The sequence below is a fragment of the Labrus bergylta genome, chromosome 13 (genome assembly GCF_963930695.1).
Source record: "Labrus bergylta chromosome 13, fLabBer1.1, whole genome shotgun sequence".
NCBI lineage: Eukaryota > Metazoa > Chordata > Actinopteri > Labriformes > Labridae > Labrus > Labrus bergylta.
The window spans coordinates 27,842,656-27,865,525 of record NC_089207.1 but is presented as its reverse complement, the minus strand read 5'-3'; positions in this window follow the sequence as shown (position 1 = coordinate 27,865,525).

Genomic DNA, 22,870 nt, shown 5'->3' with positions numbered 1-22,870 from the left:
AGTAAAAAATTGGCTTTTGTTTGCTTCCTCTCTGACTTTGCTTCTCAATAACATCCTGTCATTTGCAGCAAAAATGAACGCAACACTAGATGCACTGCAATTAACTGGATTCAGTGTCGATTTTCATGTTCAATGTAGCATCAGAATGTGAATTGATTTGTTTTCTGAGTTATATGTAAACAAAAGGATGAGTCATGATACCTGAGAAACAAGATTGTTCAAATTGTTAATGAAGTGAATTATCGTGGTGGTCAGCAGGAAGAAAAATTAATGATGTTGTCTTTTTGTTTTGTTTTCAGAGAACAAACAAGAAAGATAATTTGACCATGAGAAGCATTTACCTTCAACATTAACTAAATGTGTTTTAAAAAGCAGTGTTAGCCATGTGTGATTTTATTACAAATGAGAGCACAATTTTACCACCACCAGGAAACACAAACACTTTGTTTATATTTCATTTAAATCCTGTTAGTAGTCTAAAACATTATTTTTGGTTTCTCTGAATTTTATTTTTTATTAGAAGCACACATTTTAATTTGTATTCATAAGTGTTCATAGTTAATTTATTTTCTCTATTAAGAGACAAAATATTGAAAATGTTTTGTACAGAATGTATTAATAAAACGAAGACAAGGTGTTGAACTTTTTAATGTGTGCTGTATAATAACTTTGTTTTATTTGTTTTCAGGCACTAACATAAAATGTTTTGGGATCACTGACTGAATGCTCCTGCATGGACTCCAACATGGACTTGTTGCTCAGAAGACGACTTACTATGAAAACTGCTGATAGTTGAAATAGAGAGCATGTGGTATTAAACAGTATGACTTTTTCTGTGTTTGTTATTTGTGTCTTTTTCTGCCATTTTTTCCTCAAAAATCAGAATTTGTTATTTATGACATATTAGTGGATTATAAATAAAACATTTGAACCCAGTGACTCTTTCTTCCATGCAAATATAATCTAACTCCAAAAAAAATATTCTAGTTATAAAAGACAGACACTGTAATTACCAGGAGTGTAATAGGCTTTAAAGCTGGTCACTGCAGAAATCACATTTCCCCCTCTCTTTTCCCCTTTCAGTGTTCAGATTTGCTCTCTCCCTTCAGAGAGCTGGGGTCACAGTGTGGAAAAGCCCCCAGCTGAACTTGTAGAAATGCTGTCCCCATTACGGCAGCAGCAGGGGTCAGGCCATGGCAGCAAGCATCCAACCTGCCTGAAATTGGCTGCAAAATGACCAATTACCTGAGTGAAGGCTGGGGGAGAAAAGACTTGGCAAAATATGGCTTTTACTTAATTCAGCTAAACTGTAAAAGAAACTAGTGACACATTGATGCCTGAAACTTGCTACATGCCACACATTCCCGTCTGTTAAGCCAAGAACTGGGCAAAGAAGTTTCCCCGAACCAGAAAATAGATTTTAAGATAATTTAAATTAAGAAAATACTTCACACAGTGGAGAATAAAATCAATAAAACTTTAAATGGGGAATAATTTCATCATCACTAAAACAAAGATTGATTATCTTTACATGTAGGTCTTATTTAATTAATTTCCCTGCAAATGGAAAACATGCAAATTCACCAATTAAGTCATTTGCCCATGGAGAACTGGGCTGCTTGACGTTCAGCTGCCACTGCGCCTTTAGTCTGAAACCCCTTTTCTAGTTTTTTGTTAAGAGTTAAGTCTCCAACAAAGACAGGAAGGAGGTCAGCACTCAGCCAACACCTGAATGTGCCTCTCCTTTTTTGTGCTCCCCTTGATCCCCACAGTCTGTGCCTGTCATTAGTCTTAATGATGGAAAATTGTCATGTTGATACAAGTCTTGCTCTCCCCCTCTCTTCTTTTGTATAAGTAGAAGGTGGAAGCTCCATTTGTGACGAAGTTCTAAGCCGTGGACGTTGCATTTGTGCCAGGCGGGGAGAATAAGGCTGTAGATGCTCTTTCCATAGCTGGGATAATTATTCCTACTGTGACCTTAATGATTCGCTCTGTTCATCCTGCATCTCATCCACGCGCCAGGCCCTCAGCAGAGCCCCGTGTCAGGGAATATGAAAAACCCATATAATGAAACCATTTTGGCTGATGGAAAAAAGGGGGCTACTGAAGCTGCACTTGCTACAAAGACGGCTCAATTATATGAGTAATTGTGATAATTTTCCCTCCATTCACTGCTTTCTCTGAAAGGTAAAAAACACAGATGCTGAAAGGGAAATTACTTGGACAATATATAATCTGTGAAATGGTCACAACAGAAAAAAAAGATGACTGTAAGAAAGAGTAGGACTATAAATAGGTATGTTAATGCAGGGCACATAAATACACCCTCAGACATAAAAAAAAAAAACAGCATTACCCTGTGCATGTGAAAAGGGAAAGAAAAAAAACACGCAACAAATGACCCGAGAAAAAAACATGATAAAAGTAGATATGCAGCTGCCAGAAAATTAAACCTCCTTCTCCTTCCAATTGACAAATTTCAGCTCCCGAAAATGCACCCCCAAAGCTGGCTATCATTTGTTGTTCTCTGACAGGAAAAGGATAATTACCTCTCTCAGAGGCAGGAGGACTGACATGCCCTCTAGACTTTGCCATGAATGCAGAAGCTTGATAGACAGTTTGAGGAATAATTTTGTTCTTCGCCCTTTTTTTCCCCTTTATGTTCAAGAGCAGAACATGTTTTGTTCGGGGTTAGAACTTGGGAGATGGCAGTATTGTAGAGTGCATTAAACCATGGGTGTTCATACTGTAAATATGACATCCCAGTGCCTATCAGCCTCGCCGTTCGGGAAAAAAAAACTCTGAAATGCATTAAAATTTCAATTTCAGCTCGCTGGCAGAGACAGGCGAGATAGTGAGATATGCATTACTTTTTCCTTTCACAGTGGGTGTTGGATTAAACATTTCTTCTTCCTTGCCAGAAGAAAAAAGAATAAACGCTTATTTCCACCAAGAGCTTGCTTTGTGGAGACTGAAATCCTTTGTATTTAAGGGAGTGTCCAACATGTACATATGCATGAAAGCAAACACTAAATTAACTCTTCAAGCTGTCTCAAACCATCATTATAAAGCTCTGCTCCAGTTTTTGATACACATTCTCCTTTCACAGACTGATTCTTCTTTCATTGTGTTTTGCTACTTCCACAAGTGTTTTTTTTTTTTTTTCCTTGAGAAACCGCCCACGTGTTGGCCGCTGACCCCTCTGGCCCCTGCAATCTGGAATAAATCTCTCCAGACAAGCCGAGCAACATTACAGCCTTGCAGCTCAAATACTTGTATCACACTCAAATGATGAGTCTCTGTCACCCACCATGTCATCAGCTTCATCCCCAAACCCCCCCATAACTTCCGTCCCATTGAGCAGCCTCGTGTGTTACGAGGGCCAAGACAGCCAGAGACCCCCTGGTCCTACCTGATTGTGCCTCCTGTAAGACGGAGGAGCAGCCTGGGCCAACCAGCAGCAGCCCTATACTCAGCATTGCTTTTTTGTGTATAGCACACAAATACACACACATACACACATATACACACAAACCACCAATCTCAATGCTGTGCACCCCACTGGGCACTTCCTGACAGCCTCAAGAAATGTTTTCAAGTTGTCAAGTCTCTACAGTACATCAATAGGCATAGAATACAACACAGCATTAATCACATGATCAGAAATATTGACTTATGTAAAGACTGTATGAATAAAGATGTTTGGGTTGCTTCACAGAGGAACTTTAATTTGTTGTTTTCCATTTGATTCATATTGAAATCTGTCATTATATTCTTTTACTATTCTGTCACTTTAACACGGAACCAAATGGCTCTTTAAATCCAGTCAAATTGCAGCAGCTGATCTAACATTTGAGCATTAATTAATATTTACAAACAGGGTTATTTAGTTTGACAGTGTGTAAAAGTAATATGAGGAGAGAGGATGGTTATTTCATTTATTTTTAATGTTTTGTTTTAATGTTTGAATGTTACCATATACAATAAAATAGTAGTTTATATAGCTATAGATAAATCTACTTCCTATGTTTGATTCTGTGTCTATGTGAAAGTGTTTTCTCTGTTGAAATGTTAAAGTTTAAACAGGAGTATACCAATGAAATCATTCTGGTTTTTTGTTATTGATGGCAAAATAAGCAGATCTGACTCAATCAAATATTTTTACATTTCTAATATATTCATTATAAGTCATGATGGTGGTTCAAGGAAAACTTTTTTTAAAAGAGGTTTTACTTTTTAAATAAGCAATATATGACTTTCAGCTGCCCACCCAGTAACCATTATTACAGTCCCTTAGCACTGAAGGATTTGTATTGCAACAACATAGCACTACAATTAGTGTATTCTTATTTAATCTACACTCTCCTCTGTTGGTGGACTCATGAACTAGTGTGTTGTTAGTTGTTTAAATTTAAAGATGTCTGAGGTTAAATGCAGGAGTTTTTATAAACAAGATTCTGCATGCAGAAGCCTTCTGAAGCTCCAAGATGCATGGTGATCAAGTCAAAGAAAAAAGGCTCTGCTTCCCCTTAGGACTGTAACAGATTCCCACTGACTTTATCATGATGTTCTTTGCACTGTGAAAATAAAAGAAATGTTAATGTGACCCGTTCACAAAATATACCAGATTCTTCTTCTTTCAAACGAATGATTTTCACATTATTTAATATGATGCATTCAACACTTTGTGGCAGAGTGACTTTATATCCGTCTTTGTTTACATGCAGAATAAATAAATAAACAGGATAATAACAAATAACAAATAGATTTCTCATATTCTATTCCTGATTTGGAATAGTAAAATGTATCTTTTATAAAAAAAACAAGATGCATAAAAAAATTTAAAAAAACCCACCCACCTTTAATCACTGCCTGTCTCATCATTTTCAAACCATACCTTACTTCCCAGTCTGGAATTTAAAACACTGACGGTGACATACATGATTCACAGATAGAGGAATAAGAAGGGTAGTAGGTTCCCTCTAACAATCAGAGATCCTCAGACAGAGGTGTTCTGATTTTGCAGTCTGATGTAAACCAGTCTGACCTACAGCTGTACCTCACAGATATTACAAGCCGGGGACAGCGAGCCTCGTCTTTCAATTACACCGCTGCACTGCTGCCTGAAGCTCAGCCATCTTTGGAGAAAGCAAAGACAAGCCTGTCAGAGATTTTAATAAATGTAGGGAACACTGCATGGGAAAAGTGTTGCTGTCTCAATAGAGTGACACAGGCAGGCCAAGGCTGTCAATGGAGCCCCTAATGACAGAGTAAGATAATGACAGACCCCAGTTAGAATCAGCAGGAAGAGGAAGATCAATCTGCAGCCAGAGAGGGAGGGATGTGGGGGGGGGGGGGGACACAAAACTGTGGGCTCTTTCTTTTCTATTTTCTCCGATTTAGCTCATCTCATACATACATCTCTGTGCTGCAGCTGGCTTGCGTCGTGGCGGGACAGCTCTGCATTAAGCGCACAGTGGATCAATAGCCATTACAACTCCCTCACAGCCTGACACATCGCAGGGCCGGAGTTGACATTTCACTCAGGGCCACATTGATCCCCAGTGCACAATATTCCAACCCCCAGTTAGTAGCCAAGCCTGGGGTCTGGCTGGAATTGAAAAGTGAGGGAGGGGGGTGTAAAAAACGGCAGAGAGGTGGCTAACCAGCTGCCCGCACCGCTACAAGTAAACAGCACACCCCTTGATGCATTCCTCGTTTTCAATCTACTGGTTTTCCTGCCTCTACTGGCAAGCCGAGAAGTACAAGTATGGAAGGATCAAAGCTTGACCTATGTGAATTATTTATTCATGCACCAGATCAGAGTGCATGTGTTTGTGTGCAAGGCAAACACAGCCACAATGACATTGTTGTTGATAGCATCTGCAGTGTTTAGCAGAGCAGTGGAGTGGCAGACTGGAAAAAGAAAAAAAAATCTAAAATAAGCTTTTGGTGCAATTATAAAGTGGGAGTTCCTGAGAAACATTGCTGAAAATAAACACGGAAAAGTAGCAGACAACACAAAATTACACACAGTTTAAGCTAATTACATTCTAATTGCCTGCTGAGACTTCAGATGCTATCTCTGTGGTCAGTTTAACTCTGCAGGAAAAAAAAAAAGCTGCAACAAAGTGTTGGATTCATTCTCACAGAGTAGCTGCAAAATGTAAGAAATACCTGTTTCACAATATCTTTAATCACATAAGAGACATCAACAACAATGGTATTGATTATTATAACACTCATTCAAATATCACACTTTGTAATATTAAGACCCGCATGTATAACTTGCCTCTCTCTATTTCAAAATAAACCGTATCTGTGTCTTTATTTTATTGTTTCAGAATATTTTTGTGTACAAAGGTTCTGTATTCATTGTATGAATTCTCTCTGTGAAAAAACCCCCCCAAAAAACAAAGCGCGATCTCCTCATAACTCATTTGCCAGCAAAGAGTGCTCCCAGGTTTGATTTCTCGATTGCACTTCATAAATGAAAGAGAGGGGGATTCCCAGAGAAAATAACTTGAAGAGATTAAATACCTGTCAGGTGTAGTGTGGCTGCATTGTTCACTGATGGAGGGAACACTCTGTGGAAGAGAAGACACATAAAGAGTGTGATCTGAAGCAGTTTAATCTTAATAAATGATGCCGGGTGATTTCTTTTTTTAACATGTTTTTTAATGTTACACCACCTGTTTAGAAAATATATATATCCATCACATGGACAATGAGCATGCTACATCTCTGATACTGAAATCTCTCACTCTGCACCGCCTCCTCACATGTCTAAAATTACATGACTAACTCAAATGATGGTCATCCATATAATAGATACAACATAGCCACAAGTATTTAACACAGTGCTGCAAGTGAATGAACAAGTGCATTAGATTACAGCTCTAATACCATAACTGAATTGTTGCTCGGGGCAGAAATTGGATTAAATCAACTGTTACCACCTGGCTCTCTGTTTGAGAGACCACACACACATTCAGAATGTAAAAGGTCATTTCATATTCATTTTGTACATATGCACACACACTTAACTCACACACCTTGTATGAAGCTGGAGCGAGCGAAGACAAATAATAATAATTATAATAAATTCAAATGATTGAGCACTTTTTTAAAACACACAGTTACAAAGTGCTTTACATACAGGACAGAGTGCTCTAATAAAATCAAAAAGCACAGACAGGCTGACATACAAACTTACATAAACACTTACATAAAAAATGATTTAATACTTCATATCAGAACACACACACAGCATGGTGCACGCACAGACAAAATGTATGACAGCACTGACCTATATAAATGAGTTTTAGCAAGAAAGACCTGCAGCTGCCTCTAGACTCCAATCTTCATCTTTAATTTTGATGTGGTTGGACACAATGCCTGTCGTCACATAGTCTGGGCTCATTATGTGCTGAGAGGGAGGAAAAAAAAAAAGTACATGAAGATGAGAGCAGGTCTACAGTCACAATGCTTCCATTTAAACATGGCAGGGTTAGGATGAGGGAGGGGTATACTGGGATCGTGCAGCACTGTCTTGCTCTCTCTGTCCAATTGTTCAACCCATGACAGCCCTGCAGAGAGACACCGGAGCTGACAGAGGACTCTCCTCATCATCACTCACATAATGCTGCTCTGGCACACACCCACAAGTAAGACAGGGATTTTCTCCCAAGGGTGCTGGCATGTGTCCAAGTGGCTTATGGATATTTGCCAGGGCAGAAGATTAGTGCCGATGTTTGTAGTGTGTATATTGTTTGAATTTTTAACTGTTGCACAGAATTTAATATACACATGAACCATGATAGAATATAAAACAATAGATAAAACATTTTCTGTGTGAAAATCTCTCAGTTCATTTGGGGTTCAAAAAAAAGTCTCATTTAAAATTTTGGCCGAATTCTAAAGGCAACACTTCATCGTGATTCGACAGGTCAATTACTATGTTTTTATCCCTTGCAGCCCCCACAAAGTCAAAAAAATGTTTTCACTGCTGCGTTTCAGGGTGATGTTTGTGTGAATTATTCAGCCTTTTGCTTGAATCAAATAACAATAACTTGAAATACCCTGTTTTTAACCTTTTGTTTATGGTTGCCTTGAAATGAAAGCACCAAATTCTTTGATATACAGTGGCTATTGAAAGATATTGTGCGTGTGTTTTGTATCAGGAGCTTAAGGGCTGAGTTTCAGATTGAAGAGGACTGTTGAGAGTCACCTTTTGGACAGTGTTTCCTCTCTCTGAGAGGAAACACCTGCAGTGAGCAACACATGTAGAAACCTCCGCTGTCTCTGTTTTGTACTGATGAACTACTTCCAAGTGAAGAGGACTGTGACCTTGTTTGAATCATTTGTAGCTCTGGATATTGTTTAAAAAGCACCACAAGGGAGGGCTTAATGGAAGAGCATGTAGCGTTAGTATAGCAGTTTCTTTTTGTGGTGAACAGCAGCAGCTTGATGGAGGTTTCTGCAGAGGGCAACAAGCTGAAGTCAGGGAGGACGACACTGTGCAGGGGCGCTGCATTTTCAGGCCGTGTGAGAAAGTTTTTCTACCTCCAATGCAGCCTGGTTAAATTAGCCCCAGAGCCAGTGTGGACAGCAGCTGGAGTGCAAGAGTCAGCTCTGGCAGTAGTGATAATCAGCAGGGAGGATGTGGAGAGAGAAACCCTCAGGGAGGGGGGGGGGGTTGGCAGAGAGAAGGAGGAGGGGGGTTGCTGTGATCTTACAGGCCCAATCAGAACCCAAGTGGAGCAGAGGCCTCATGCAGTGTAACAGCACACCATTGCGCCGCAGCACTCAACATCCTGGACACAGTGCAGGTCTCCTCCCTAACCCGCTGCTTAACCCTTTCAGAGTGTGTGAGCGCGCGGTTCGGCTCCCCCCCCCCCCCCCCCCCCCCCCGCCTCTCATTCGCTCATCATCGTGCTAATCAGCCTCAGAGACAGCAGCTGCAGGGAGCCCCACTCCTAACCTGGGCTGGAGAGGCTGTTACCCTCAGCGAGAGGAGAGCAAATACAGAGCTTAGTGTTCTCAACAGCGACCACAGAGCATCCACATGTCTGACACTGCTGCCTCTTCTATTGTGTCACACTCAGCTCAGTCCCCAAACAAGGCTGAACAATGTCAGCAGAAAACATGTTTTTTTAAATCAGATAGCAGGGTGGAAGAAGTACTCATTCTTGGCCTAAAGAAAATGAGGCAAGAAATAAATAGTTATTGAAGAGTAAATGCATTTAATTCAGAGCTTCACAACAAAACTATTACTAATGTTGAAATGAAAATATTTCAAAATAAAAGTTAACAAATTGTAAGATTTAAAAGTGAAGTAAATTCATATATTTTAGTTAATTCATGTATTTAGGTTTAAGTTATAAATAAGTTAACATTTATACAGTGAACTATTTACATATTTGAGTTTACAAAGTTAATATTGATATATTTACATGTTTTAATGTTTGCAGCAGCACCTAGTAACTGTGACCACATGATATTGAATCTACTTCTGTGTTTGTCATAATGTTGCCTTGAGTTTTATCATCCTAACCTCTGATTGGCTAACGACAGGACATGTGATGAGTAACAAGGAAGTGTTGTGTTTGTTGTTGTGTGGCAGAACAATGTGGATGACAGTAAGGTGCTGCTGAGAAAGTTATCTGTCTCCATCCTTCTGTTTCTCTTAACTAGAGTGATCTATCCACCACACATTGGACCCTCACCTTACAAAATTAACTAATAGGCCCAACCAACATTACATTACAACACACCTAACTAAACCAAACACTTAAAAACTTGGGACACCTGTTCTTAATAGTTTTACAAAACATGCTCATTTGATAAAAGACTGAGCCTAACAGCAGGAACAAACCTGCAAACTAGAAAGCAAAACCAAAGCGCTAAGTTGTTAAAGCTAGCTTGTAGGGGCTAGCTCAAGCTAAAAGCGAAATGTGAAAGATGATATCTATAACTGTATATACGTCAAATAAAAGAAAATTCTTGGCCATTCATTCATCATTCCACTTTACTACAGCAGAGGTTCAATCAGTGCATGAAGGAGAAAGAAACAACCAGGGCTTAACTCATGCTAATGTTGACTAGTTTTGTGTTTTAGCAGCAACTTCCATCATTCATTTGATTACCCAAAAAATATGTTTAGTATTGTGTAAGATAGTAGATGTATTTATTACATTGATAACAGTATAGAAATTATGGTAAAGCGTAACAAAGTTTTAAAAGACTGGTTCAAATAAACCATAAAGCTAAGCATTGCTGTATATGCTACAGAAATATTTGTAAGTTTAGTCAATTGTTTTCTTTTACAGTATTTCTTAACTAAACAGTTAGTTTTGTGTGTAGTATCTGTATGAACCTAGATCTATACCAACCAAGATTTATCTTCCCTACATGCACTCTGAGTAGTTACACACACTAAGATTTGTTCTCATAGTCCACTGCACAGCTCCTACATTACACCTTTTGTACATTTTGTGTTTTTTATTTTAGATTTGAGATTTTTAAATTATATTTTATATATTGTAATAGCTTCTTATACTGTATTATTTAAGTTGTTGTTAGTTCTGCTTTATTTCCTTGTTAATTGTTTAGCATCAATACACCAAGTCAAATTCTTTGTATGTTTAAATGTACTTGGCAATAAACTGATTCTGATTCTGATCCTGATCCACAGTTGTCAGATAAATGCAGTGGAATAGGAAGTAAAACATTTCCCTAACAGATGTAAGGGAGCTGAACATGAAGTTGGCATAGTATGGAAGTACTCAACTGTACTGAAGTGTGTTTTAATTATACTCTTTTTTCTTTCTGTTTATTGCACAGTGGCCACACGTGGACAATAACTCAGAAGGAGTTTAAATAAAGTCCTGATGAGTGGAAACAGGACAAAATAAAGTACTGTATTCCCTGAATGTACCTTTAGTATTGTGATCTCCTCACTAAATCAGAGTGCAGGTACGGCCAGAGGTTGCACGCGACTAGCGCTTCATCAGCATATGCGTGACATATGGACATGATGGAGGGCGAGGAGGAACGTCCGGACAGGTGGGGTCAGAGCAAGGTCTGATTGCACAGCTGCTGAACCTTCACTAAAAATCCAGAGACAAACCAGCACCCCATTCCATCTGCGGTTCTTGAATCCATCCATCCACTGCCACACTGATGAAACAGACCCAAGACCTCGGATAGCAACTCCAAGCTTCCTCTAAACTGGACAAAAGTTTAGTCATGAAACTAACTAACTCAGATTTGAGCTTGAATACATGCTGCTGTGTAATGGCACCAAACATGTTCAAAGTCCCAAAAAATGAATCACTCAGTCAATGTCTCGGCACAATGCCTAGTTCAAGAAACATTTCTACCAAAGAATTGAGTGATAGTGGCAGAGATGACACGGTCTCCGTGGCCCAGCCTGACATGACATGAAGCAACGATTTTATGTTGTCTGTCAAATATACTGGGGAAAAAAAATCAATGCAACTTGACAGCATTACATAAAGAGCTTTTGTGCCTTGATATTTCTTTTCTGCTTGTGTACTTTTGTCTGGGGCGTAGAGTCGCTCTTGAGGCCCAGGGGGGAGCAGAGCTGGCAAGAACAATGTGGGAATCCGAGGAGGAAACCGTGTGTGTTGTCTTTTCTCTGCACAGTTTCTGCTGTGACTCAACACGAGGCTGCATCTTTACAGACCATTTCATACGGCAACAACATCCATCACAGGAGACAGGTTAGAAAGTACCTTCTGCACAAGTCCAACATTTCTCCCCCTGAATACTTATGCAAGTCAAAATCAAGAGTTTAATAGATGATGCAGAACTCTTCACTAAAACAGGTTTCAGTCCAGAATCAAGATAATTAAATATGACATTTTCTTTGGCCATGTTTGAATATGCTACATTTATTTTTATAATCTGAATGCCTCTCTTATTTCCAGGGCTGCCAAAGGCTTTTTGTGGCTCTCTAGTACACATCTTTGTTAGGTAAGAGTGATACTCAAAGGCTTGTATAATGTTGTAGAATGTATTTCAGGTCAGAAAAACATCAAAATGTAGAAATCTTACAAATAGTTGTTGATAAGTTTAAAGACAACATCGTGGTCACATTTAAATCTTCCATGCTTCAGAAATAGTACAGAAATGCTACATTGAAATTCAAACAGAGCTACTACCAGCCTGTTACAACAGTCCACATAGTTCTTTAACATACTGCTTCTGACCAGGAAAAGAGCCACATATCAAGTTAAAACTACTTATTTGATAACCCATTAGCTACTGTGGACAACAGCTCATGCTAGCATTAAACCAACTTCTAATACTGATGTTTGCTAGGAAATATGCCTAGTAAATAGAGATGGGCATTTTAAGTCATTACAACATTCAAGTAGTTGAATACTAGCCTAGCCTCCAGTTATCATTTTCATTGTTAGCGGGCTAATTTTCACCGCTCTGGTTTAATCACAATGTAGCGCACTAACAGAGCCAGCAAATGATCTGCCTGCTGTCCTTGTGCTTAAATCGTATACTATTTCTATGATATGCAAGTTTAAAGTCACATATTTTTGCATGTTATTGTGGTCTTTTGTTTTTCAAAATGGTTCCAGACATGACTTTTTTTGATCATGGCTGACATAGTGCCTGTAACACTAACCGAGTTGAACCACGTAACAGACTGTTCTGTATTTGGTGCATGCTCTGGAGTTCTGTTGAGATTTACATAAATTGCCATAAACTGTTGTTGTTGCTGTAATCCAGTGTGCCGTGCACATGTGTATATACCGTAATAAAGCATAAACTGTGGCTGGAGAAGTTATATTGTTGTATGTTATCTAACATTGTTAGATAGTGCTTTATTGAATGGTAAGCTTGGCTTTTGTCAAACTTTAGCCAATGAATAGTTGCTGTTCAGCACTGAAGTAAGCATGAAACCAGAGGAAAATAGCCACCATATAGCAACAGCTTGAACTAAAGTTTGATACAACAAACTATCAGCATCCATGTGCAGAGTTAACTTAAAGGCTTTATATGATATTTTTTGATCCAGCAGATGTCGCCCTTGAGCACCAGCATGAAACCAAAACAACCCGCGCTGCATTGTTGTGTTAGCATGCTAATGCTAGTGATCTTTATTATGCTCGTATCTTCACACTGCATGTAAATTTACCTGAAATGAGCGTGATCTAGAAACACAGTTAAGCAGTGAGTACAGTATGTTATTCTTCTTTTCTCTAGTCCCTCAATTAAACAACTTTTATACACGAGGGGAGGAGTCAGCCGGCTGTCCTAACGATGTAAACAAACTGAAGATAGGACTCTGAAAACTCTGAAAGCATCACAGACAGTGGGACTCGGGTGTTACACCCATTGTAGACAGTCATGACTCACAGAGTTATTTTCAGAGGATATACTTGATTTATATTACATTTAAGTGTGAAAAATCACATATAAAGCCTTTAAGGAACAGTGGCTATTTACAATTACATAAATAGCAATTACAATTGCTATTTATTTGGTACAAATAATATTATCAGTATTCTGCAGCAGCATGACTATACTTCAATAACAGCTAAAACCTGAGTTTATTTCTGGCGCTCTCTTTCAGAGGTGACAAAGCTGCGACCACCACTGACTGCCCAGGTGCAAAGAGGAAGCGTTGGGTGTGTCTATGTTGCCCTGTTGTACTCAAAGCTTTACCCTGCAGCATCTCAGCAACTGATGAATGCACCAGCCTCCCTCCCTCTCTTTCTCTCTCTCTCTCATCCAGAAGAGGATCAGCGGCGGCTTAAAGCTGCCTGGGCTGGGAGGTGAACAAGTGGAGCTTTGAGGAGCCCTCTGCCAGTCAGACGGAGAGCTCCAGGCCCCAAGCCCTCAGGGGTTAACCTCTCAGACTGCCAAGCAAAATACTGCAAGAGTCTCGCAATTACAGAGACAGTCAAAGGCCACACGCAATTTCCAGAGCTATTTACACAGTTAAAAGCCCCCCCTCCAGAACTGCCAAGAATAGGCAGAATTAAGATGGTAGAGAGAGGTAGGGTAGGCTTTTAAATACCCTTTGCCCTCCTCTGACTGCGATTCATTCACAAAGCAACTAATGGCAAAGGCAGAGAAGTTGTACAGCAAACATACAATACAGAGATACATCCACAAACACATTTATAAACACCCACACGGAGAGGCACCTGTTACAAGATAAAACACTGATATAGCTAAGGGAAGCTTAAAATGTTCAGAGGGGTTCAACTAGCAGAATGGATTGGATGATATAAATAAAAAAAAACCCTTTCAGGGCATATCTGGATTTATATCATAATATCAATACATACTGTGTAAAAAATGCTTTCAAAACAAAGATTTGTATGTATTATTAAAAACAAGTGTCTTATTTCAATTTCAGTATGGCCACAATGCCATCCACTCTATAGTCAAAACGGCTCACAGTAGTTTACTATGATTATCTCAACTAATGTTTTGTGTTGATTTGCTTCTGTTTTGAGATTTGTTCAAAATCAACATGTATACCTTAGTGAATGACTCGGGAATAGCGGTCCTGCTTTCAGTCTTATTTATTATAAGGGAGCACAAGGTTGGTAACTGCTGGTCTACTACTCCCAAAACATAGAAGGGATTGACAATATGCAGAAAATGCAAATAGTTTATGATTGACAAATTTAGATTTGTTTTTTTTTTTTTGGTTTCCAAACTGATTCTGATACCTAGACTTAAGTACAGAAAACAGTCTGATACCTGTGCTGTTAAAAGAATATTCAAATGGTTTTGGTGGTGTGCTTTTTGTACCATGTAGATGGGATATTTGTCATGTGATGAGAGAACAGTAAAATATATATTTTGATAGACTTGATTAAAGTTACACTCTTCATCAGCACTGCTTTTTGGATTGTGTTATTATCACACGAGTTACCTCAAACCAGTTCTTCTTTGCCACTTCGAAACAGTTGATGCCAGTGAAAGACAAAAAGTATACATTATTGCTGTGTCAGCTACTGTTTAGAAGAAAATGTGTTGTATAAGTAGAATGTTAAGGGGGCTACTAAATAACAAGACAGGATTGATGAAGTGGCTGGCGTACTTGGAGTAACTTGATTCTACATGTAAGTCTGAATCAGAGGCATTGAAGACATTTTATTAGTGTTAGAACAACTCTACTCTGGAGGGAAAGTTTAAAAGCTTATCCGTAACTTCTCATGCACAAACCCTATGCCTTTAACCGTTGACTCTGTCCTGCAGGCGTCTCTTATGAGGTGGTGCAATGAGTCTGAATAAAAAACAGTTTCACCTCCTGACGGGGCCGGTGCAGCGGTGCTCCCAGGGGACGGTGGGGGGCCCCAGCAGCTCTAACCTGCACAGCTGTTCTCCAGGTCCAGAGCCTCTCCAGAGCCTGGTCAGTTCCTCCTGCTTTGGGGACTGTCTGCCCGGGGGGTGGGGGGCACGGAGCACTAATAATAACAACATCCAACGTGCAGGCCCCAGGGTCAGACGCAAACCGTGACCCTCCCCATCACAGCACACAAAACCTGGACAGGAGCCAGGACACCGAGCCACGCTGCAGCCTGGGAGAGCAGAGTGAGGAGGGGGGTCGGAGGATGGAAAACTGTTCTTTGACTTCCTGCTTAGTGCCCCAGCAGCACTATCTGGGGGGGTGGAGGAGTGGAATATCATGCAGGAGGAAAGGACAGGTTTTTGGAAGCTTGTAGGTAGGATGATGAATGACAAACATGAAGATGAAATGTAAAGACAGAAAAATAAAAGCAGCAAGTTGAGGACACTTTGCTCCTCTGCACTTGTATTTTGCTGTGGTTCACCTCCACAGGCAGCACTGAACTGAATGAAGGTATCCTCAATGGATAAGCACATCTGTATGTATCTGAGCTAAGCAGACAAATATTTCTTAAAACACTCTGCAACTTGTTTATTTGTGTTACAAATTAACACACATTTTTTCCCAAACTATGAATTACATCAAAGAAAACTTTCATCCATGCTTCTTTTTTTTTGCATGAAAACTAAAAACAACATGATTATGATCAAACATTGAGTCCAAACATGAAAGTCTGACCCGAGTCAGGTCTTACAGGGCGGCTGGCGGTGCACTTATGGTTTCTCACACGCTCCGTATGAGGGGGAATACTTGGCCCTAATTAGCACTGAGCATCTGGCAAATGTCAGTGTGTGTGTGTCTGTGTGCGAGCATTCCTATTTACTCAGAGAGCTCGGTGCGGCGGGAAAATACCGAGCTTTCAGACCGGGGGTCCTGGGAGTGTTTTTTTTTTTATCGTATCGTGATTGACATGTGTGTAATTTTCAAAAGCAGTCTTCTCACTATCCCCCAGATACTTGTGTACAGTTAAGGTTTAGCGAGTGTTTCTCATTCTGTTGTAGGTCACATACATCCCCACCAGCACAACATCTGTAACTGTGTGGGTGCAGTCAAAATACTCTCCCATGTGGATTTGTTTCATTCTTTCTGAGTGGACTTTGCTTGATTTCTGAGTTTGTCACAAGTAGAAAAGTTTTTTTTAGTCTGCATGTATTACTTCAACTGTTCAGTATAAAAACCTAGAGCGGAGGAATATTTGAATCAATCCTTGTGATTCTGGGGGCAGAAGATGAAACTGAGAACATTTGTTTCAAATTGCACAAAATCAGACCAGACTTTTGTTGTGCAGAAGACAAGGCTTTCTTCACATGTTTAACTTTTACTGATGTTATTTTTTAGCAACCTGCCCTTTGCTTTTAACTCTGAGTGTTGACATTAACCACATAACCCTTCAGGTTCTGATTGTTTGTATTGATCCCACAGTAACACTTTGCAGTTTACTTTAATATAAACACCAACATGTAAAAATCAAGTATCATGTAGGAACTACAAAAGGAGTTCTTCTTATCTGTCTGATGTTACAGTTGAACAGCAGCAGCCAAGCACAGCTCAGTGCGGTCAGCTCCATCGCAGCCCCGATCTCCAACCTGACAAGATTACACAGAGGCTTCCTGTCTCCTCGCCCTGATACCATCTTAGTCTGACTTCTTGTTCCCCCTCCCCTATACAGCCCCGTCCCCAGCCACAGATAGCCCCAATTACAGACTAATGGGACAGTTTTAATTAGAAAACGACATCTAGAAAAAGCACCCCATGTTCACCCAACTCCAACACGGCTCATTTAAGAGATTAATATGAAGGCAGGGCCGGCAGAACGCAGAAAAAAAATCTGCAAAATAAAGGAGGCCATTCACGTGTGGATCAAAACAAAAAGCCCACTGTTAATGTTTTCTGTTGATCTCTTGGTTCACAATGAAACCCGCCACACTGTGCAGCACGTTGACACATGAATGTTTCCTGCACTTTCACCTAATAATAACTCAGCTCATTTTTTATTTTATTTAAAGAACACATTGAAAACGAGCCCTCCATGGCTTTTCAGCAAACAGCTTAACTTCCCAGGAAATGTTGTTGTGTCATATTTTAGTGCTGCACATGGAGTAAATGAAAACCAAATGCCACAGCAGGTTCCAGTCATTGATGATTATTCAAAGTTTAAAGGCTCCGAAAGCAGAGGGTTGTTCAAGGCGATTTAAAAAGAGAACAGCTGAAAGAAAAAGCAGTTTCAATACGCAGCGTTTGTCTTTATCTGGCTGCGATTAAGTAAAGGATTATGTCTACAAACATGCATCACTTGTGACAGAGATAACAAGTCTTGTCATGCTGCTGTTCATTCCCTGTCAATCAAGATAGAAGTTCCCAAAGCTTTAGGTACACTACATGATCTTTTTTTTTTTTTGCGTCATATGAATAGAAATCCAGCTCAGAAACACGCTCCATTTAAAGTGCAGCATGATCCTAAATAATCATAGATACAAGCTCTGGTTGTGAAAGATGGAAATCTATTACCATGAATATTACAAAAAGGAGGGGAAAAAAACATATCATGCTCATTCATTCATTTATTTCCACGCACATCTACCCTTTATTTCAAACCAGGATGAACATTATTTATTGGAGATTTAAGCTGTTTGTGTGAAAATGAATCCTTTTCTGATTGGTCCATTTTCTTTCATAATTGCTGACACTAAAAAGAGATTGACTAACATGCTGTTTACATGTGCATTTAAGAGGAGTCATGTTTATGGAGCAGGGGGAACCAGCAGACCGGACTCAAGGGACTCTTCTAAACTATCAACAGCGCCACTTTCATCACATCCTTCAGTCGAGCAAATTACCATATCAGCAGCATGATCTGAAAGCAGTCCAAGGAAACACAATCTTTGCTTTTCTGACGCACAATTAAAAGATGTCAAAGTCGGTTTCTCTTACACTGTTTTGGCCCTGGCTGTCAGCACATCAAACATTATCTTAAAGAGAACTCATTTAGCAGAGAAAAGGGGACTGGGCCAGGTTCACTGACGCTGAAGAGGGGGCTCAGGAGCCTCGGGGGGTAATGAAGAAGCACAAAAGAAAAGGGGAACATGATAAGAAAAGCAGTGATGGTGGGAGGGTGGGGTGGTGGAGGACTCTTACTTTTCTGCCTGGCTCTCTCTCTCTCCTGGGAACCTAGCGGCTAAGACGTCGGAGCTCTTCCACACAGGTATCGTGTTCAGCAGGTCCCTCAGTGGCTGGGCTCTGGTCCAAAACTCCCTGACTGTCTGGCCTCGCTGGAGAGATGTGGAGGCGCCGTAATGTAACAGTAGCAGGAATGCCAACAGGTGAAACTAAATATTCAAGTCAAGCATGATACTGTTGTTGTCACTTCACAGAATAATGGCATTAATCCTCTCCGCCTGCTTTAACAGAACAATTATTTTTGCACGGTGCTCAGACATGATAGGGAAAAGAGAGAGGGAACATTAATGGAAGTTTCTCTCCCCCTTTTTCTTCATGTGGAAAAATGAAAAGTGAGAGAGAGGAGATTGAAACCGATGACAGTTTCAGACATAAATCAACCTCCCACATCTCCACTCTGAAACAACATAATAGACAGACTGGGTCCGTGCTACAAAAGCCCAGCGACTGAAGGCCCACTGCTGGAACCACTGTAATAGCTTCGACTGCAGAAGAAAGTGCGCCGCCTTCTTTGGATTTCAATTCACCGCATGTTGAATGGGCTGATCGACTGCAGAAAGGGGGGAATAAGCCAAAATAGACACTCTGAATATATTTCACTTCACAGCCTTGATGTAGCTTTTTATACATACATATAAACCTGCACACTTGAACAGTTTTAAAAATATACATACTTCTACAGGCACTGGAAAACAGAGCACTTTTAACACACAAATGTACTCTCCAAAACCTTGAAGTGATTTATTCTACTGAAGATATTTTCAGTCATTTAGACATATTTACTGTTTTACCAACTTATTGTATTAATGTATCTTAACATGTTCAAAAAAATAATAGATCAACAAAGTTGTTGCAAAATACATTTTTATCAATTCTTACTGATTTGAGTTGTCAAAGATCTAATCATGAGTGAACCGTTTGTACTGAATCGAGGGTGTGTGATTATTGAGGAGGAACAACATAAGGAATAGTAGAAAGAAGTTTCAGGTAAGCTTGCGATTTTTATTCATTCAGAGGGTTTTAAAGTTTAGGAGTCAACATTTTGGTAAAGACAACATGAGAGGGTTGATAAAATCCTCTCATATCCCTGAGGTTAATGTGGAGCTTCACTATCAGTAAGCTTTCTGTGTTTGTCACAAGACTAATGCGTTTCAGTTTGTGCCTTTAGATTGACCTCAGAAAGACGTGCACACGGGGAATAAGGTCAAATATTTGTATCTTTCAGGTAGTCTAACGCCAGTGTATTTGCAGACAGGTGCAATGGGACATGAGGGCCCAGGGTAGACTTAGTGTGTGTGTGTGTGTGTAGTGGGTGGGGGATAATTACACTTCTGTAAACTCAACTGTGTGGTCTGAGGGGGGCAAAAGGGGGTTTCACCATCTCCTGGCAACCAAACAGAGGCCTGCAAATCGTCCACACGCTCAACTTTATCTGTCATCATAGTGCACCACATGTATCAAACAGACATGTATTACAGAAGGAATTAATGAGACAGCGCATGCCTACTAAACCATTATGCCACTTCCCCCATTAGCGGGCCAGTTGGCTGAGCTTGTGCACTGCAGTGTGAAAATGTGCACTCACAGCAGAAAAAAGCAGAGAAAAACTACAGTGAGATGAGGCCCCTTGTGGCCACGAGTGGATTCAATCAATCAGAATTCGAGATGTGAAGGGTTCCAAGGTTTTGTCTTGTTTCATGTGGAGAGGGGGAAAAATTGAAAATTGACCTGGCAGCCTTCATTTAGTGACAATGTGCTAAAGTATCATAAAGTATGATGGGTATTCATCACAGTGATCTACATAAGCGGGGGCAGTACAGTGGCACAAAGGTTTTCAATTGAAAAGCATAATACTCATTAGTGTAACACTCAACATCAGCAGCAATCAGAAGTTGCATTAGCCTGAAGAGGGGAGAGCCATCGACAGAATTACATCCCTTCAATGGTTTCATATATCAACCAACTATTGGAAAATACTTTAGTCAGGTTATTTTTTCAATCTATAGCATGGACCTAGCATGAATAGCTTGTAACTAGTGGTGAAACGGATCACAGCTGATCTGTGATCTGATCAGTTCATCCCCTACTGTCCACACTGCATGTAAAGCGTAGAACAATCTGCTGTACAAGTAGGAAGTACCTTCAGTCTTTTAAAATATACAGCCTATTTTTCTGTCTTAAAGAAGAATAAATGAATGCATGAAATGACATCTTTAATGCAACATCATGACTTTCAGCAATAATTCTAATTTCCTCATTGAGAAAAGAAAAAAGCAGGGACGAGGGGGGGATTCAATTCTGCATTCTATATGGAAAAAAAAGTTATATATAATATTTACAATGGAAAAACCAAGAACTGGAAAAACATATCTAAATGAGTTTAAGGAAAAGCTATTGCATGATGTGCGCTATTGAAATATGTGCTGGGTGACTTTGCAGGCCTAGATTAAATGAAGTTAAGACTTAGTTAATGATTTCATTAATCTAGTTAGCCTACTGTCGTAGATTTGTTGTTGACATCATGGAAGGTGATGCTGGGAAGGGGAGCGTGCCTGTTCCCACATTTCTAAGATTTGTTTCAAAATTAGGCCCAATGTTCCCACATTTCCTTTTCCATAAATTTGTATCAGATTTTATCCCCCTTTCTCTCAATTTGGTAGCCAATTACACCCAACCTATTATCCAGTAGCAATGGACTACAGATGGAATGTAGCTTTTAGTTAAATCTGGTGCGCCCAAACATTTAATGTAAGTGCACATTGTCCTTTTATATAAACAAATTAAACTAAGTAGCCCAGAGGCCTCGCATTGACTAGCTTCAGGTCAGATCAGTTGAATGAAGCGCAGCAACTGGACACAAACCATAGTTTGCAGTGCATCAAAACCTGGAAAGCCGGGTTGGCATAGAGAGGGGGAGCTCCTGGGATGCTTGGAGTCACTTTCCAGCCCTCTGGAGGCGTCATAGGCTCATGGAGGAAACTTTAAGGAAGGCTTAAATTGAAGGTAAATGTAGGAACACAAGACTTAATTTTGAAAATATCCTAAAAATGTGGGAACTGTGGTAAAATAGGGCTGACCCCCTGGGGGGAACTAGAGGATGGCTACAACAAACCTCTACCAGAATCCCTTAATGTGTGGTTAACTTCTCAATGATTCTGATATACCACGGGCTTTTCTGGAGCAGACTGGTTGGCAGTTACAGATTTTCAGCAGTAGCTACTAAGACTTACTCACATACCAGAGTGAATCTGCTAAAAATCAATCGCTTTTTAAACGTTTTGGGATGAAAAGACGAGGGGATTGATCAAATAAACATTCGTTTTGTCACTCCAGAGGGAAATTCTCGACGACTACCAGCTCAATAAATCAATAAGAGGTTAAAGTAAGACCACTGAAGCCCCTTACCTCTGATGGATGCTTGTAACAGCCGACACTAGCATACACGACCGAATCTTCTAAACAAATTGTTTGCGGCTACAATGCATTGTGGGATATGTAGGCACATGGCAAGTATGAAAAAAGACATGGATAAAAGTATCTCCTGTTCTGCTGTGTCCAATTTGATCACTTTTGGCTGGGTTAGCAGTTGCATGATACATGGCTCTGACACGAAAATATCCCAACAACTATTTGTTGTTTGTCATGGAATGTAGTACAGACATTAAAAGTCCCAACAAGCAAAATTGTTCTTCAATGATGTCCTTTCTATATATGTATGTATACAGTGAAGTATCAGAGCATTAACACAATCCTTGTTTATTTAGTTTGCATTCCAACAACTCTGTATCATCTTGGTTTTTCTCTAGCATCATCTCCACTTTGCAACATATGGTTTAAATAAGAATAAAAATAACTAAACTATCGGATGTATTAATCTGATATTCAGTGCAGAAATCTGTGCCCCAAATAAAAAAGAGTCAAGCTAAATGTTCTCCCTGGATCACTATTATGTGGATGACTTTTTAGCTTGAATGGTTTGTGACCTTCTGTATAGATTCACTTGTCATTTGGTGTAGATGTTACAAGTTCTCAGGGATTAAGCGTAAAAAATGTTTTATCCCAATGGCCTTAAATCTATCGCCATCATACAGTAAAATTAATATTCCCATTAGTGTCCAATAGTTAACAATCCAATAAAAACATACATTTAAAACAGAGAACATCCCAATCAGTCATTTATGTATGTTTATATGCTGTATGAAACATTACACCTGCTGAACAGCTACATGCTAACATCACCACTGAAGAAGAAAGAAGAATTCAACTTTATGAAAACTACAA